Raw genomic sequence first — 18,919 nt, 5'->3', positions numbered from 1 at the left:
TGGCAAAATATTTCATTTTTCTGGTGGAAATGGCACACAACATTATAAATATAAACATATTGTCAAGCAAGCATGAGTTCTATTTTCCTCTTCACTTGAAGAACAGTGCTGTATGGCAAGTAAAATCTTCATTTGTTAAATTATCAAAGTTTTAAAAAGCTTAGGCACTTTTGGACTTCATTCCCTAAGTTGCAATGTAACCTCCAACAGCATGACAGTGAGGGAAATAAACTTTCCATCCGTCTCAGAGCTTCCTCCAGTCTGATGGCTGCCTCTTTACAATGGTATTAATGGCTGTCTATGTGAGACTTGAGAAACAGGTTGGACAGAACACTCAAACACACTGTTAGTCATCATGCTAATGGGAGCTCAGAGGTCTTGTTTCCAGAGTTCCCAGCTCTTAGGAACAGTTCATTAACAGGGCAGGGGACTGGACTCGATGACCTCTCAAGGTCCCTTCCAGTCCTAGAATCTATGAATCTATTAAAGTTCTTCTTAAAAAACAAAACAGAAGAAGCCCATGAAATAACTTCTGTAACTCCTAACAGACATGAAGTTAGCCTACAGCTCCTGGGACAAAGTCAGTAAAGCTTTATGTTTGCTTAAAAACTGAGTAACAGAGAACATTAAACTGCATACCAAAAGCCATAGCTGAATACTTCTCACAACTTAACTGAAATTAAAATAAATGGAAGCTATGAAATTTTTGCAAGTTGCATTGAGTTGGCAGGCTCTTAATGTGAAACACTCACCTGCCCATATTCTGATCTATTATACCAGAATAAAGACCGTGAGTAAGGGCTGCAGGATTGGGCCCTAGCTCCACTGAAGTCAGTGGGAGTTTTGTCATTGATATTCATGGGACCAGGATTTGGCCTTTACTCCAGACTTAGACTGGTGTCACTAAGACTAGATTGAAGCTGGCCCACTAACTCCACTATGATGTCAGCAGGTAAGCTGGATTCAAACTGAAATGTCAATGATATACTTTGAAGGAAGTGTTTGATTCTAACAATATGAAGGTTTTGTGTATCCTCTGCAAAGTTTCTACTCATTTATATGGAGAATGGTTTATTTTTTGTTAAAATTTTAGTTTATTGAATTACCAGTTGTTGTTGTTTTTTAAAAAGCTGTTGGATTTTGCAATCTCTGATGTTACATTTCCAATTGAAACACTTGAGACAGATCCTAATGTGAACGGTCCAATTGATTTGAACTGGGAGACAGTTAATCTAGTAGATAGGACACTGGAAGGGAGTCATAAGACCTAGGCATATGCTTTCATATTCATTTTATTTTAGGAAATTATCCAAAGGTTCAAAAGGAATGTTTCTAACACTGTGGAACAAATTCTGCTCTCAGTTCTGCCAGCTTCTAGTTGGTTTTGTTGGATGAAAGTGAGGGCAGAATTTATCCCATTAGATAGTTGTAAGGAAGCAGTGGTGCCCAAGATCAACATGCAATTAGGATGAGTTTTCCCCAGTCCTGGAGAAAAATGTTCAATGTCTATAGGATGAAATGTCTATAGGCTTTTTATTAATGGTTTATTAATTTTTGTAACACTGGATAATTTGAACTTCCATAAAGATTAAATTTAATGTCAATTATGTCTCTGTCATTTTTTTGTTAATTGATAAAGATATGGGCAAGAATACCAGGAGCACCCTATTTTTTTAAAAAATACATAATACTGCCACCAAACTCAATCTGGTAGAACTGAAGAAAAATGTAATCCTCAAAATCTTTACTAAAAAATGAAATTTCCATTTGTAACAAATCTGCATTATTTTTAGCAATGGATAAAGATTAAACGTTTTAATTTGCGCACTGGGGATCTTTATCAATATTTGCCTATAAAGGTGCAGTAGATTTCCATGGGATGACCAATTTCCCAAGTCATAGATTTACAGATTTTTAGGCCAGAAGGGACCATTTTGATCAGTTAGTCTGACCTTTTGCATGAAGCCCATAACTTCTGTTCCAGTTGTTTTAGAAAGATATCCAGTCTTGACTTAAAGACTGCAAGTGGTGGAAAATCAACCTCATCCCTAGGTATGTTGTACCAATGGTTAATTATCCTCACTGTTAAAAATTTGCACTTTATTTCTCATCTGGATATGTCTAGCTTCTGCTTCTAACCTTTGGATATCACTAGAGATCTCTATTTGTTGTACGGCTGTAATGATACAGTGCATGTGGGATACAAATGATGCAAACAATTAAGGACAATACAAGAATACAATATATGGATTTTTGGGGAGACTGGCTTAAGCAGCTGGAAGAGAAAGGTCCTAGCATTTTCCAATTGTTAGAACTTTTATTACTTGATGAAAACAAGGCTAAACAGGGTCAGAGTAGGCCAGATACATGCAAAAGGACATCAGTTATGGAAACTGAATGTTCCATGTAAGCCTTTCCAGTTCTTCCACCACTGCTCCTATCAATCATGTTGCCAGATGTGGCCTGGACCTTGAAACACTTGAGCAATATTGGTTGGGTATTGTGGGAGTCTTATCTAAATTTGCCTCTCACAGTTGACTTTCATCTCCCAATATATAGTCTCCCAGAACACATGACCTGCAGTTTCACAATTTATTCTAATTTCTGATCCAGAGTTGGATTGGCATATGGGTGATACTCTGGCAGGACCCTAGTCGAGTTTAACAAGTAATTTCTGAATGATACCATCCAGGGTAAGGTCAAGGGGAGGAGGCAAAATGAATCAACAATTCATGATCTGGAACTTTGAAAAACATCGCGTGTTCCCTCTCTTCTTGTACTTTCCCTCTAGGTTTGTGGATCCTTATTGTAAACTTTGTTGTTCTATATAAAGTGAAGCACTGTAGCATTAATCTTTTAAAAGGCAAATCTGCCTGAAATACTTTTGGAGAGCTTATAATGATGGGAAACATGACAGAAGATGGAATATTGCCTGAAACCACACGTTAATAAATATATTTTTAGACAAGTGGAGAAATCATTAATATCTTCTGTACTACAGTCAATAAATAAAATGAAAGGAAGAATTCCTTTCCACAAGGGTTTTGTACATTAACAAAATATTACCTGCAGGCTTTTCTGAATGACTTTATAATAATAAACTTCATGAACAAATCTGAAAAATATTATAAAAAATGTGGTGTGTCATAAAAGAAGTTGGAAGTGTTGACTTTTACCATATGAGGTTACTATTATCTTATCTCTGATGTACATTGGAAGGCACCTGTGATCCTATCTGGTTTGCATTAACAATTTCTGTTTTTTCCCCTTAGCTTCCAATAGTCTGTCAGTTACAGCACTATTCAACTGCTCTGAAATCCAATTCTTGTAACTATCACCCTTAGCAATATTAGCCACCAATTGTGATGTTATGTAATCCAGCATTTCTTTCCTAAGGGACAACCTGCCATCCATTCATACCATCAGTGCTCCTCTAGCCAGTTTTTCTCAGTTGATCCAACAAATTCTCCTATCAGGTGACTTTCCTAGCATGGACCTTCAACTGCAGACTGTCAGTAAAGAGATTGTTATGTCTAAATACTTTGTTTATTAATATATTTAATCTAGGCATATTTCTTCAGTTCCAAGACTACAGTTATCTCTATGGAACCCACAGCAAACACCCTAATTTTTCTTTGAACAAACGAACTGCCTAATTGTTGTACACATCAACTGAATATAGTCCCAGTTTTGTGGGGAATGATTAGTATTGGTATAAGTACATAATTTAATTCATCTGTCATGATGTGCACTTACCTAAACTGACTAACCATGTGATCTTATTGCAATAACCCTTCATCCTTCCTCACCCCATTCCTTCTTCATTATTCGTTACCGCCACTTGATGTAACATGTCTAAAATTGGACTGTAAGGCCTTCATGGTAGGGACCCTATTTTTTTATGTCTACTGTAAAATATCTAAGTGCAATTTTTTGGTGCTATAAAAATAAAATAATAAAGGCAATTTCATTTATAATTAGCAATAAAAATGTATTGACTTATCCAACAGCAATTCAATTATTATAATAATTATTAATAATAATGTATAGAATTCCTTTCATCGTGAAGGGCACAAATAATCTACAGACCATTCACATACACCACCAATACAAGGCAGCTGTCTCTGGGGTGGAACACAGCAGCTAACCAGTGCACACAGTAGGAGGGGACATTTTGGCCAAAAACATTGAGGCAAACACCTAAACATAAAAAAAATGGCCTGGTATCATTAACATTCATGTAAACAGGAGCGCAGTGTCTAAATTCTTATCCAAAAAGAGAAAAACACCATAAAAACGGCGTGGCACTCATTCTTCTGGGTTAGAAGAAAGAGCTGAGTCGGCTCAGCTACTGAATCTGTGTTTCATTAAGTTACCGGTAGAAAAGAGAGGAAAAGAAAGGGGGTGAGCGTGGATGACTACTCTGAATTCACTATTTTTCACCTAATTAAGACTTTAGCTGTCTTCCCTAACACAAAAATGTTAGGTCCAGGAGCCTGCATTCACTGAAGTTAATGCCAACACTTCCATTGACGTCAGTAGAAGCTGGAAGTGCTGAGCACTTTTGGAAATCAGTGAACATCTAATTAGGTTCATTAATATGGATTCAGGAGCATTAGGACCCGGGTTTCAATTGGATGGCACAAGTGTACAGGCCCTACAAGCATCCAGAGTCTCGATATCCAGCACGATGGCAAACACTGTGACCAGTGTGACTGGTGTCTCAGTCCAAGAAGTGGTACCGTGTCATAGCCGACCTCCATGACCTACCTTCACCATGGACTTCCTTTATCCTTTTCCTGTGAAGTCATATACTCCTACTCCCTTATCCACAACAATTTGGAGGAGGGGAGAGGGGGACATCTCACCCAGTTTCTTCCTCTTCAGCTGAAGTCTGACCCACACACTGTGTCAACAGGACTCATTCATTCTCAATCCTGGTGCTCCCCTAACTTCAATCTGGTTGCACTACTGTTCTACCTCCTTACTTTGCTCCACCTGCCTTGGCCTCCTCTCAGTTATATTCACATCACTTTTCCCATTCATTGCATTTGTTAGTGTTCTTATTTAGAACAATTTTGAACAGTATATTAGCACATATTCATTTGTATTATAGCAGCACCCACGGGCCTCAATCAGGATCAAGGCCCCTTTATACTAGAGGCTGAAAAGATAAAGAATCAGTCCATTCCAGCTGGATACACAGTATCTGCTTCATCTTGAGAATCCAGTCAATGAATGGATGTCCCTAGACACTGTGAAGTCTGCTCCCACATGTTCTGAAAGCAGTGAATGCAGTGAATGAACAATGCATAATTTTACACAGAAACCACCAGGAGTGTGTTCCTTTTGGCTACATCTGCTTTTTGAGGATATGATGGGGGGAAATTGTTTGGAATTTAGACACAAGGACCAATCAAACTGCTCCAAACTAAGGTGAATTCAGCTGGCACATGCTGCAGCTGCATCAAGAAAAATTCAGGTAGCACAGCAGAGAGAAAATGAGGAGTCCTCAGGAATGATGATTCTAATGGTGGTAAGGAAAGCCCAATCACTGTGTAGTAGGAAATTTAAGGATCGAGAGGCTGCTTTCTTCTATGAAGGAGAATCTATGAAGAGATCTATCTGCTCTTCTGCTAACTACTTTGGATTATTATTCTATTGATATAAAAGTCCTTAAAACTAAGTGAAGTGGGACCTTGGATCATTATATCTATGATATACTGGAACAATGTACCAGTTAGAGAGGAATAATATAAATGCTATAATCAAATGAGAAATAAAAACAAATAAATCAGGGTTTTCTTCCCCTGTGATGCCATTCAAACTCTCTCTCACCCCTCCCTCTCACTCCCTGAAGAACAGGATCTATCGTACAGTGCCTTTTGAGTTCTCCCTGCCTGCTTTCTTCACTGCCCACCTACTGTAAGGAATAGCTCCTCCCACCTGCACATAAAAGCCAAGTGCATGCTACCAGCAGCTGATCAGAGCACTTTCACAGTCCTCCACTGTTGCGAGCCAGTCATCTCCTCTCCTTGGAACTTGTGCACTCAAGGTAAGGCTATTGCTACTTCAGGCGTCTATTCTACCAGGTTAGTTTTGAGGAAGTCTTAATGTCAGCTGAACCACTGTCTTGCTGCGTGGTGTTGGTGGAGCTTTTTTCAGATGTCAAGTCATCTGACATTTAGGTTAGTAACTTACTGTTGTTTTAGCAATGAAATGAAAACATTTCTTGCTGAGAAAGACTAACATATGTGACTGGGAAAAGCTTTTCTTTTCTGTTCTGATTGATTTTGAAAAGTTCAGTACTATATCCAGGCAAATTTTAACAATTTTTACTCTGTTAATATTTTCCATCTCAGTGAGGGTAGCCCAGTCAAAATTGTCAACAAAAGTGCACTTTAAAGCTACCTAACATTTCCCCTTAAAATATACAGTACACTCAAAAGGCCTGCTGGTCATTTGGGGATGTTTTTGAAATGTACAAGCCAGCTTCAGCAAATCTTCTGATCCAGGTTTTACTGCTTTGGAAAAAAACATATTTGAACTACTGCCTTCACAGAGGAACAATAATCATGTGGATGTTAGAAGGGGGGGGGGGGGAATTCACCATCTGGGACTAAACATGATTTAAGAACATAGTTCAAGAGCAAAATTCCACCTCTTGCAACAACAGGACATCATGTATAAAAGCACTGTGTTGATGAATTTCGTTATATCTATAGCTGTTTGAACTATGTTTATAGATGATATATAAAGTTGTCTTCATATATCTTTAATATATATATTTCAAATGTTATAAGAAGAGAATACTAAATAGATCAAATATTTTAGCCTATATGAGATAGTTAAGAAGCTAAACATATTAAAGCAGATAATGTCTTTTTAAAATGTTTTTACTTTCCTCTCTGTTCATCTGTCCATCCCTCCCAGAGATGAATCTAAATGATTTGTACCAGTTTCTTAAGTTGTGAGTCGGTATTTTTAACAGATGGTCACCCGTTTAAACAAATTCATCATACAAATCCTAATCCTAGAATGCCTCCATAGTATTCAGCAATGAGAAAGATCAGGAATTAATATTATATGAACAGTAGATGTTGATTATACCTACTATGCACATACTCTGTATGTAGTACATTTCTGCAGTTAAAAGCTGGTATTTTCTTCATTGTAGCCAAAGAGCGCCTTTTCAAGTAATGCTTTGCTTTCTTTCCTGAGACTTTTTTTTTTTAAAACAAAATGTCTTTTTATAAATAACCACCTCTGCACAATAGCTACAGATACAGTAGCTACGATAGAGTTGTATAACCTCAGCATAACTGTTCATGCTACTGTTGTCTGTGTAGTGTATCTAGGAGATCTGTCCTATATCTTACACATTATCTATTTTATCTTTCAAATGAGTATAAAAAAATCAACATCTTCAACTGTTTCCTTGAAAGGTTACATAAGTGTTTAAAAAAAATAAAAAAATCCTGAGGTTGCTACTAAGAACAAAATACAGTACATTCCACAGCATGCATAAGTTGGAGTAAAAACTGTTCTTTTTGAAAAACAATTAATCCACATAAACTTCCTCCATGAGACTCACAAAAAAAGCCTAATAGGTTTTTTCCTAACTGATATTCCAACACTATCTTGCAAATTCTTATTTCCTACTTAACATCTGATAGTTTTGTACAGAAGAACATAGAAAATATAATTTTAGGAATGTATTATTTGTAGAATTTAGCTTAAAATAAAATCCTACCATGAAGTCTTGGTTCTCATGCACTGTGTTGCCTTACCTGGTAGAGCAGTTTCCAGGAAGAAACACATCACAAAATACATTTGACACAGAACATTTGCATGCTCTGAAGTACCTTTCAGTAGAGATTGCTGTGAAATGTGTTATTTTTGCATATGAAAATAGATCCTGGAACATATCATAAAAACTTTGTGTCTAATTAAACTAAACTAGAATCTCCTGAGGTCAATTTATCCTTTAAAATGGGCAGTTAATTCAGCCAAGCATCATTGTGTAGTATTGAACTAAGGAAAGTTGAATGCAGCAGGGATCCAAGAGAAGTTACCCTTCTAGACATGTGCTTTCAAGGTTTGTAACACAGCCCTCATTTTTCTTGGTGCTGAAATGAAAACTGATTTTTATAAAGACCAATTTCTGCTCTGAGAGCAAATAATACTGTTCAGTTTGAACAGCAAAAGCACACCCATAGATGCACCCAATCAGTGCTTAATTTGTAATGAAAGAGGTGGCTCAATTTTTTTATATTCATAACCCATGCAACAAGCCCCAAGGTGCCGGGGCTGTGAACTGCCAAGCCTAGAAGTGCTGGGGCTCAGCTGTGGCAAGCCCTAGCACAAATGAAACACTGCACCCAGTCTTTTAAAAACAGTGGTGCAGATACGTTAAAAAAAAAATTGGAAGTGGCGGTGGAAGCAGGTGCTCAGATACGAGTGCAATGAGCATGGCATAAACCCCCCTGAGTTGATAGAATGTATTAATCTTAAAGCCACACTAACGGGGCCATAATGAAGATAAAAAAAGGTTGGGGTGGAAATGTCCAGTCATTCCTTGTAGTGGCTGCACCTATATTTTAATACTATTCATTAAGGGACTGATCTGAAGTCCATTGAAATCAATGGAGAAACTCAAGGGGCTTTGTACCAGACCCCTAGTTACACAGGTTAAACCATATACTTACTTTGTAGATACTAATCACCATCACCGTGGTATCAGAGAGCCTCATAAACATTCATGAATTTATCCTCACAACACCTGTGTAACATAGGGAAGTATTGTTCCCCTTCATTTTTACAAGTGGGGAGTGGAGGCACAGAGAGACTAAGTGTCTTGCTCATGATCATACAGGAAATTTGTGGCAGAAGAGGGACTTGAACCCAGTTCTGGGCCCCAGTCTAGTGCTTTAAGAAGAAAATCATCTTTTCTTATCCACTGTGCATCCCCCCCTTTGCTTCCTTGGGCCTGAGCTACCTCAGGCAGAATGAGCAAAATCAGGTTCCTCTATCTACAATCAATAGCCAAGAAATTGTGTGTGATACACACATACTGCAGTTGGTACTTGACAACTAAGTAATGATAAACCTTAAAAATTAAGTTTGTATAGAAAGTGGGAGATTTTGATGCAGAATTATTTATATGCTATTACATGCATCATGTTATTTTTATGAGTTTGCACGATAGTGTGGTAATTAGATTAATATTTTTTGGCAGAGATTGGCACTGGTGTGAGAAATATCAGAACAAATTTCCATCCTCTGCCCTTCTAGTCTTTGGTGGTGCTCCTTGCTATTGTGCAATGCAATTCTAAAGCACTCATTCTTTTTACACTCTCTCCCTGGTGGCATCTCTGTAACTCACATGACAATACCACAAAAAAAAAATCTTTCCCCTTTGCCCTCTCCCTGAAGTCTGGGTCCCCAAAGCCCGTTTATGAAAGCACAGAATTTTAACACTGAATTTCTACAACTGCACTGTCCTAAAAGAAAGGGGGAGGGGAGAGTCAGTGGCTCATGAATTTTGAGCCTCCTCCTCATGTGCAGTGTGTAAACTTGAAATACTCTTTCCCTAACCATCAGCTCCCTGCAAAACAGCATGTGAGAAAGAACTATGGCTCCCATTTCTGTGTCCAGAATGGTGGATAAATATGAGGAGACAAATGAGAGTGTCAGACTCTGGTTGGCTGTTGGTATATGGAACAGTCTATAGTTCTGTGGAGAAATACTTATTTGGAAGGGAACAGAAGTGAGCTAGTGCTGCCTGTCCCCATTTGTTGGATGTCTATCATATGCTGATGTTTGGTCTAAGAAATAATTGTCATAGCAGCCTTTGGGGGCACTGTCTCCTCTTTTTTTAAAATAAAAGTTTTCACTGTGGACATGGAACACTGGGACAGAACTCTGAGCATGTGAGACAGACAATTAAAAGATCAGTAACACTAATAAGAAATGCTATTTATTAGAATAGGAAGAACCAAGACCAAGCATCTGGTGCAAATGACCTGGTGAAGGATGGTAGCAGTTTGTAATGCATCTTGAAGTACTGCAATATAAGCTCAGGGATAGGTATAAATGAAGAGTCTGCAGGGGAAACAAAGAGCTGCAATTCGGTTTGAAACAGAAGGGTTTATAGAGTTTATAATGAAATTGACTGAGAGAACTAGCCTGTATTCCTCAGATTTGTACCCTGAGAATCATGTGGGTGTTTTCTTTGTCTATATTATTATGGCATTAATGGGTCTGGGTTAAGGCACAGTTTTGTTAGTTCTATTGATCAACTTAGAAAAACACCCTTGAGTGCTAGGGGGAAACGTTGATTAACTTATCCGTCCATATTCTACAGCTCCAAAGGGAGAGGAGGGTGTTCTATCCAGTTTGGGGGAATGACCAGGCTACTTTGCCGCTGTCTAGCTGCAGACACTGCAGAGAGTGCAAGCTATTCACTTCTGCAGCAGGAATAAGTAGCACTCAGGCACCCCATCCACTCTGCAGTGTGCAGACAGAGCAGCTCAGGAATTTTTCACCCCTCTACCACCACTTCATTTTACACATCTCAGACAGCAAAGGGCTGAATTTTATTCTGAACTTTAACATCCACATGTTCTGCCATTACTACTCAGTTTCTTGACATAAAAGCTACTCTGTTCCTGGGTTCTTTGCCCTTCTGGGAGATAATTTTCTATTCTCACAAATGTTGCACTTCTAAGAATAACATTTGGTCATCGGATTATTAGGAAGGGCTACGCCAGGCAACAAGAAAAGACAGTGGAACATTGGCTGTTTGTTGCATTTTTAATGAAAATTAAGGAGATTTAAAATAATAAATAATTATATTGGATGCTTCCTAATTTTCCTGCTGTGATATACTAGGATTATGTGAGTGAATGATGTTGCCCTCTTGTGGCATGTCCTCAAAGAGGATAAGGGATCTACTACTGGTAGCAGCCAAGGGAATTCTCCTTTTGCTTAAGTCAGTGGTTCTCCACCAGGGGTACATATACCCTGGGGATACTAAGAGGTCTTCCAGGGCTACAGCAATTTATCTAGATATTTGCCAAGCTATATGAAAAGTACTAGTGAAGTCGGTACAAACTAAAATTTCATACAGACAATGACTTGTTCATACTGCTCTATATACTATACACTGAAATGTAAGTACAATATTTATATTCCACTTGATTTATTTTATAATTATATCGTAAAAATAAGAACATAAGCAATTTTTCAGTAACAGCGTACTGGGACACTTCTGTATTTTTATTTCGGATTTTGTTAGCAAGTAGTTTTTAAGTGAGGTGAAACGTGGGGATACACAAGACAAATCAGACTCCTGAAAAGGGTACAGTAGTTTGGAGAGCCACTGTTAAGTTGTATAGGACTACACATATGCACCTGACTGACAAGGATTCTAGCCCTGTATCCCCATGTGTTTGAGCTATATAATAGCTAGGCCTGATCTCTGCGGTCATGGATACACTACACACCAATAAATAATTCTGCTTGGTCTTTATTCATATATTTCTGAAATGTAGCAATGCTTTCTCATATTACTTTGGTGTATAATGATTTTAATCTGTCAATAGATGATAGAATTGTATCACTATTTCGCATATGGGCATCTTTTAATGTACTGAGATCTGGTGCAAAAGTTTATATTTCATGGCAGAAGCCAGCTAAATAAAATTCAGAGCATCTGGCATATAAGGGTAAGCTGCTGAGGGGTTAGATGTAAGGGTCTCTTCTTGAAAGTAAGTGTGAACCAGGGCCCTCTTCTAGACGGCAGGATGTGGGAATGGGAATGGGGGAGGGAAATCAGACCTGTTTGAGTGTTTATCAGTTCCCTCTGCTGGCTGCAGAGACTACAGTTTGTGGAGCAGCTGTGTTTGTGGAGGCAAAGGTCGTAAATCCTATTCTCAGTGCTGCATGTGTGCAATAAGCTGATGACTGTGGTGTCTGTGCATGTATGTGGACATCATTCATTACAGGGTCTCATCCATACCTACACCGAGTTCAACAGAAGGGCACTCAAAAATAATAGTGAATTCCAAGGAGGTTAGAACCATTCCGTCAAGCATCTCACATCTTGCCAGCCCTGTGATTTACCAGACTGTTCAGTTAGTGCATCCCTCCATCATGCATAATATACTAAACCCACACCTTGCGCCTCTTCTCCAAGAGGACCATGGATGTAGCTATTACACACTGATTTTTAAACGTTTCTAAATGTATTGTCTGTCACAAACATTCTAGGCAACCCCAAAAATGTAACATTTTAAAATAGCTATAAAAAGTCCATATTTACAGATCATTAAACAAATGACACTTGGGGAGAGCATCCCAACCTAAGCCCATTTTCCCTGATCCCCTAAGGAAAGTCTTGTGTAAACAGATTATGGTGCCTGTTGAGAAGCTCAATAAATGTTGGCTATTTCAGACCAAGTGGGGGGTGGGGGGTGGGGGGTGGGGGAGAGAGCGGGGAGGGGGGAGAAGCAAGTTCCACAGTCAAGTGGTTTTTGCTGAGAATAATCTATCCACCAGGCCCCAGATGCACAAATCTAGGGACTCTCGGGTCAAGCATCTCAGCTGATTTCAGCTGCCAAGGATATCATGGAGAGAGAGGTGGCATTTAGGGTACACAGAACCCAATTCACAAAGGGCACTATAAGTCAAAACTAACACAATGAGTAGAAGCCAGAAATAAACTATTCTTTGAAACATCTGTATCATCCACTCCCTGCTAATGGGGAGCCTCATTCTACACTACAGCAGGAGGCAAGGAAGGCACAGATAACCATGGTATGGTCTGCATTTGACCTTCAAGTCAAGAGAATTTGGAGAAAAGCATTTTTGGCCACTGCTGCTATCCACACATCCAAAACTCAATCAAAGGCCCAACAAGGCCCCTTTTGTTGTGAACTGAAGTAACAAAAAGAGATTACAACCTCTCCAATAAAGGTACTGATGTTGCCTCAGATTTATTCAATATTATTTTTAAAAGAACATAATTGAAAATGGTAAGGTCCCAAATCATATACCATCATATCTGACTGAAGAAAGCTAGGCAAATATTCAGTTCTCATAGCCACACAACTGATAGCTACTTTGATGTTCTGTTCTCCCATCTTGCATGGAACTCTAGTCAGAGCAGGATATCAGAGCTGATATCTTTCCTGGCCTGGAGAGCAGAATTTTACTCCAAATTTGGCTTAATTCCCTCAAACCCTCAAAACTGTTCAATTGCTCAGCATTTTTATGTACAGTGATATCAGTGATCCTAGTCCATTTCTCAGCAGACAGTGGGCACTATAATAAAACCAGCAAATGTGGTCCTTTTTTGGCAGCCCCAGCAGAGGAATTACAAGGTGGTCACTCTGGGTTCAGGTTGAGGAACAGAGGCAGGCTAATGGGGGAAGCTTACATTGCAGTGTCCTTACTTTACCTGTTTTGTGGATGAAGGGAAAACTTAAATCTACAGAGTAGTTAATTCAGTACCTCCCACCAGCACTAAAATTCACATAAAATACATTTAAAAAAATTAAAAGGCAGCACTCTGAGCTTATTCCCTTTCAACCAGTGGCTAGAAATTACCATAGTAGCACATCACATCGTTTGCTGTGGGGGGAAATGACAATGTAGGCCTTTAGGAATAAATTTTTTGTGCTTTAACGGTTCCAAAAATGTCAGTGCTTGTCAAGACATTTTTGAAATAAAACCAAAGCAATGTTAGTAAGTGAACTTTCCAAGGCAGCTCTGGCCAAAACTGATTCTTAGATTTCTGTTCAGTAATAAACTGCCTCTGTGGTTGCTGCTCAGGTAGGGAGGAGCACTCAATGGGCCAAAGCCACATTCTGGTCAAAAGAATAGAATAAAAACCCACAAATTGCACAGAGCGCTCCAGTGAATGGAGAGACTCCTGCCAGCCCTGCAGAAAGGTGTGGGTATGGGGGGAGTTCAACGAAATCTAGCTTTTCCTCTGAAAATGGGAGGCAGACTCTATCCCTATCTTCTGCGATCACTCACAGGGATCGCTTCAACCTATTCTGAAACCAAAACAATTGCCCAGGGAACAATTTCCAGTGTGTAACTGTAGATGACTTGTAAAAAGTGACAAAGAGTCCTGTGGCACCTTATAGACTAACAGACGTATTGGAGCATAAGCTTTCGTGGGTGAATACCCACTTCGTCAGACGCATGCTCCAATACTTCTGTTAGTCTACAGGGTGCTACAGGACTCTTTGTCGCTTTTTACAGATCCAGACTAACACGGCTACCCCTCTAATACTTGTAGATGACTTGTAAAGACTCGACGATTGTATACTTCAAAAATCACTACCTGCCTGTCGGGTCATAGTCACTACTGCACTTGTGCACTTTTTAGCTGTCCCTGTGTGAATGAGCGAGCCAGTAACCATAAGGATTCATGTCAAGGCCTTGTTGATGAATAGCACTACAGTATATTCTCCAGTGAAGGACCCTGAACTGGCAGGAAGATGTACAAGATGGAGTGAGGGCTGGAGCTCCTTTCCCCCTCCAGTTGCCATGGTCCAGATCACTTCTTCCCTGGGAAATACCTATAGGAAAGGAACAGCGGGATGTGTATAGAACTGTGCAATGATCCCCCTGAAACACTCTCTTGTGGAGACGTGCATGTGTTCACCCATTCCATGGGGGAAGGATGCTAATCTATCGCCCCAAGGGTTCCTCCTGCAGCCAAAGGCAGTTCTGTGCCTGTCATGGAGACTCCTACAATTCTCCCCAGTTCCACATAGCATGGCTCCATTTGAGCTGTGCTACATTGGCTTTCACAGTTGCCATTGCCCAAGAATTCCCAGTGCCCAACCAGAGAGACGCCTATAGACCATTATTTGCTCTCTCAGAAATGAGATGCTTTATTGTGTCAGTGAGGCCCAGATCCTTAAAGATCTTGAAGATCTAGGCCTACCTGCTTAAGCCATCACTGACTCAAACATCTTTTTATTGTGCCATAAGTTTGCATACGAAAATTAGTTGCTGCCCATGTTCACTAGCCGAAGTCCATGGTCATATGAAATTAGAAATAATATCCATGTATCACTTCTCATAGTAAAAACTGCATCTTAAAAAGCAAGGCTGATTTTTGGTCACAGGGAGACACACATTTGAAGCCCTAAAATTTCTGGTTTTGTGCCACTGTGGAACTACCAAATCATTTTTAAGTTTTGTTTTTTAAAGACTTGATGCTCTTTGATCGTTGACTGTAGATTGTTCATGAGCAGCCAGTTGCAACTACTTAGTCCCTGAAATTCAAAGTGTTGGTTAATTTTGATAGGGCATATAGCTTCTATGATCCCTGTTTCCCAACTGGATAAAGATAATTCTTAGAATCAGATTTCAGAAATAAATACTACCCTTAAGGAGTTCAGAATTCACTTGCAATGAACATCCAATAATATTCACTTGAAATGCTGTTTCCAACACCATTCCTAACACTAATCTAGAATAGTCACTGAAAATGAACACAAAAGGGGCACAAAACATAGGCAAAGCAAACAGAATTATTTATTGGAGCAAATATTTGTGGACAGTTGGAGATATTCTCCCAGCTGTTGTCCATTTATACTTGCTACGCATTGTTTACTACATCAAAATGAGGAAACACACACACACACACGTATATATAAAAATCCATTAGGTGTATTTTGACAGATGTTCTTGTAATTCAGTGAAAATTCATAGACAAAAGGCCTGATTCTGCAAAGTGCTTATTTTGGGGATACTTCAGTCCTTAAATTCCCACTGTAGCTAAAGGGGCCTGAAGTTACTTAGCATTTCTGCAGAGGCACTCAGCACCTTGTAAGCTCAGACCCAAGAAGCACCAGCCCATCCTTTCCCCTTCCCTTGCTCCACCACATCAGATAACAATCATTGTAATAAGAAACTTTTTGTCTCGCTGAGCTATTTAAAATCACTCCTCACGCTATAAAACACTCTTGTACAATGTTGCTTACACTGTAGTAAACTTGACTCTCAAAACTGGTACAATAATAGGGTTTGATTTCACTAGACATTTTAAAACACAGTAACACTTGTCACAATACTGCTGTGCTCTTCTGCTGTTTTTATCCTGACACTGGTAGAAGTATAGTAGACCCTCACAGTTACAAACACCTAGGAAATGGAGGGTTTTCTTAACTCTGAGCAAAACATTATGGTTGTTCTTTCAAAAGTTTACAGCTGAACATTGACTTAATACAGCTTTTAAACTTTACCATGCAGAAGAAAAATATTGCTTTTAACCATCTTAATTTAAATGAAACAAGCACAGAAAGTTTCCTTACCTTTTCAAATATTTTTTTAACTTTCCCTTTTTTTTTAGTAGTTTATGTTTAACACAGTCCTGTACTGTATTTGTTCTTTTTTATTTTTATTTTTGGTCTCTGCTGCTGTCGGATTGCATACTTCCGATTCCAAATGAGGTGTGTGGTTGCCCAGTCGATTCATAACTGGTGTTTGTAACTCTGAGCTTCTACAGTAACACAAGACTTGCAGTCTTGCACAGCATTTAAGTTTCTACATCACAGAGGGCTGGGCTGAATTCAAGACTTGAATGAGAAATCTGTAGGGAAAACTCGGGTGCTACAGGAAGTGGTTTTAGCAATACAGTAGGTGGTGTTCTTATTTCTGAGTGAGGCTGAAGCAATGAATATCCCAGCATGGCACTAGGGGAGATTGGCTGCTGGAGATGCCATCTCCTGTTTGACATGTGAAACTACAGTCTTCAACAGTTGTCTTGCATTGACCTTATGGTACTTTTCACAAGACTAGAGGACTTATTGTCATCATCTTGGCCAAATTACAATGTGGGAATTTATTTTGCTTCCTTAGAAACCAGATGTAATCTACATTGGACACAGCATTTCGGTTTTTCACTTCCTGTCCTAAATTGCTTTGTGGTATTGCTATGCACTGTAAAATATTTGCAGCGTTCCTCCACTTGAATGATAAACAGTTATTATCCATACCCGCCTCTAATCCCAATGGACAGGAAAGAGGCCAAAAAGAGCAGTGGTCCTAAAATTGTCATTCTCCCTTCCCTGAAAACACTGTGCATTTGAGGCATCTTGTGTTTAGCAAATGTAGCCAGAGGACAGCCATTATGCACGACATCCTTCAGCAGGCCTATGAGAAATTCTGTGTACCGTTATCTCGGATTGGTTCTGGTAGTGCCAGAGGGATGAGAATGGAAAAGTGAGGTGTGGCCCATCTGTAGGAAGGAAGGTAATGGTACCATGAATCATGAGAGACCCATGCTGCCAGGAGAAGAGGAGATGTGGTGAGTTGGAAGAAAGACCAGCAGATGCCCCTGTTGATAGCATATGCTACAGCAGGGGTGGGCAAACTATGGCCCGGGGGCCGCATCTGGCCCACCAGAAGTTTTAATCCGTCCCTCGAGCTCCCGCTGGGAAGCGGGGTCTGGCGTATGCCCTGCTCTGGTGCTCCAGCTGGGGAGCGGGGTCGGGGGCTTGCCCCGCTCCGCACGGCTCCTGGAAGCAGCGGCATGTCCCCCTCCTCTGGCTCCTATCCATTGGCTGGGAACCATGGCCAATGGGAGCTGCAGGGATGGCGCCTGAGGATGGGGCAATGCGCAGAGCCACCTGGCTGTGCCTCCACATAGGACCCGGAGGGGGGACATGCCAATGCTTCTGGGAACTGCTTGAGGCAAGCGCCGCCCGGAGCCTGTACCCCTGACCCCCTCCTATGCCCCAACCCCCTGCCCTGATCCCCCTCCCGCCCTCCGAACCCCTCAGTCCCAGTCCGGAGCACCCTCCTGCACCCCCAACCCCTCATCCCCAGCCCCGTCCCAGAGCCCGCACCCCAGCCAGAGCCCTCACCCCCTCCTGCACCCCAACCCCCAATTTTGTGATCATTCATGGACCGCCAAACAATTTCCATACCCAGATGTGGCCCTCGGGCCAAAAAGTTTGCCCACCCCTGTGCTACAGGAAACACATAAACTTCCAGATCTCCCAGTTTGGGGGCATACCAAGCCTCTAGTGAATGAAAAATGGCTCAATTCCCAAGCCAAGATGGCCTTTGAGTTAAAAACAAAAAAAAAGTAGAATTACAATTTTTGCATGCATGCATCTGATATGAAAATAGCCAATTTTTGATAGAAATGCTGAATAAAGCAAATCTTAAGGGTGGGCTTGTAAAATCAAGTGAAAGAAAATGGCAAGAATGGTGGTATTTAACCGTTTACCTTGTGCTCCCACATCTGTTTGTCATGTTCACTTGTCTCTTGTCTTATACTTAGATTATGAGCTCTTTGGGGCAGGCATTGTCTTTTTGTTGTGTGTTTGTATAGCGCCTGGCACACTGTGGTCCACCACTGAGGCCCCTACGTTCTTCCACAAGGCAAATAATAATTATAATAGATGAAAAATCTGCAAAACAGCAGAAGTGTGAATTTCACATAGAGCTAGCCCTGACTCCCAGTCTCCTGCTGCCGTCCCTTGAAAACACTCCTGCTAACACAGATGATTGGTATGTCTGGAAAGGTATTATGCTAAAAACTGCAACTCCCTCCCCTTGCTAAAGAAGCATCTGAGCATCTTACATCTTACAGTAGATCAATGAACTTATCCTCACAAACACTCTGGGAAATAGTATTACCCCCATTTTACCAGAAACTGAGGCAGAGAGAGATGCGGGACCAGATTTTCTAAACAGCTCGCGGACGGATTTCAAGTGCTCAGCACCCGCAACTGGGGCAAACAGAAGAACTCAATTCCCACAACAGGCTTCTCAATAAGGGCCATTTTCACAAGGGTGCTCAGCACCCCAACAGCTCCCACTGTGACACTTGTGGCCAGATTTTCAGAAGAGCTCCTTCAAGCTTATCTCAGTGCCTAAATGG

At 40.3% G+C, this 18,919-nt stretch overlaps 1 protein-coding gene across 4 annotated transcripts in view; it reads left to right on the top strand.

The window, feature by feature from the left end:
* The first annotated feature begins 5,988 nt into the window (after positions 1-5,988).
* COL8A1 (collagen type VIII alpha 1 chain) overlaps positions 5,989-18,919 on the top strand; it is a 112,204-nt gene continuing 99,273 nt past the window's right edge. The window contains exon 1 of one of the 4 annotated variants that reach the window (XM_024203580.2): positions 5,989-6,055. The gene's annotated coding sequence lies outside the window, so the exon portion shown is untranslated. Of the gene's footprint in view, positions 6,189-18,919 lie in introns of all 4 variants that reach the window. The other 3 variants (XM_024203581.2, XM_024203582.2, XM_024203583.2) reach the window with 3 other exon arrangements.

The sequence above is a fragment of the Terrapene carolina genome, unplaced genomic scaffold, assembly GCF_002925995.2.
Source record: "Terrapene carolina triunguis isolate 2854851 unplaced genomic scaffold, T_m_triunguis-2.0 Scaffold558, whole genome shotgun sequence".
In the NCBI taxonomy this organism is placed as follows: domain Eukaryota; kingdom Metazoa; phylum Chordata; order Testudines; family Emydidae; genus Terrapene; species Terrapene triunguis.
The sequence above is the reverse complement of the archived record's forward strand: the minus strand, read 5'-3'. Positions and strand labels throughout refer to the sequence as shown.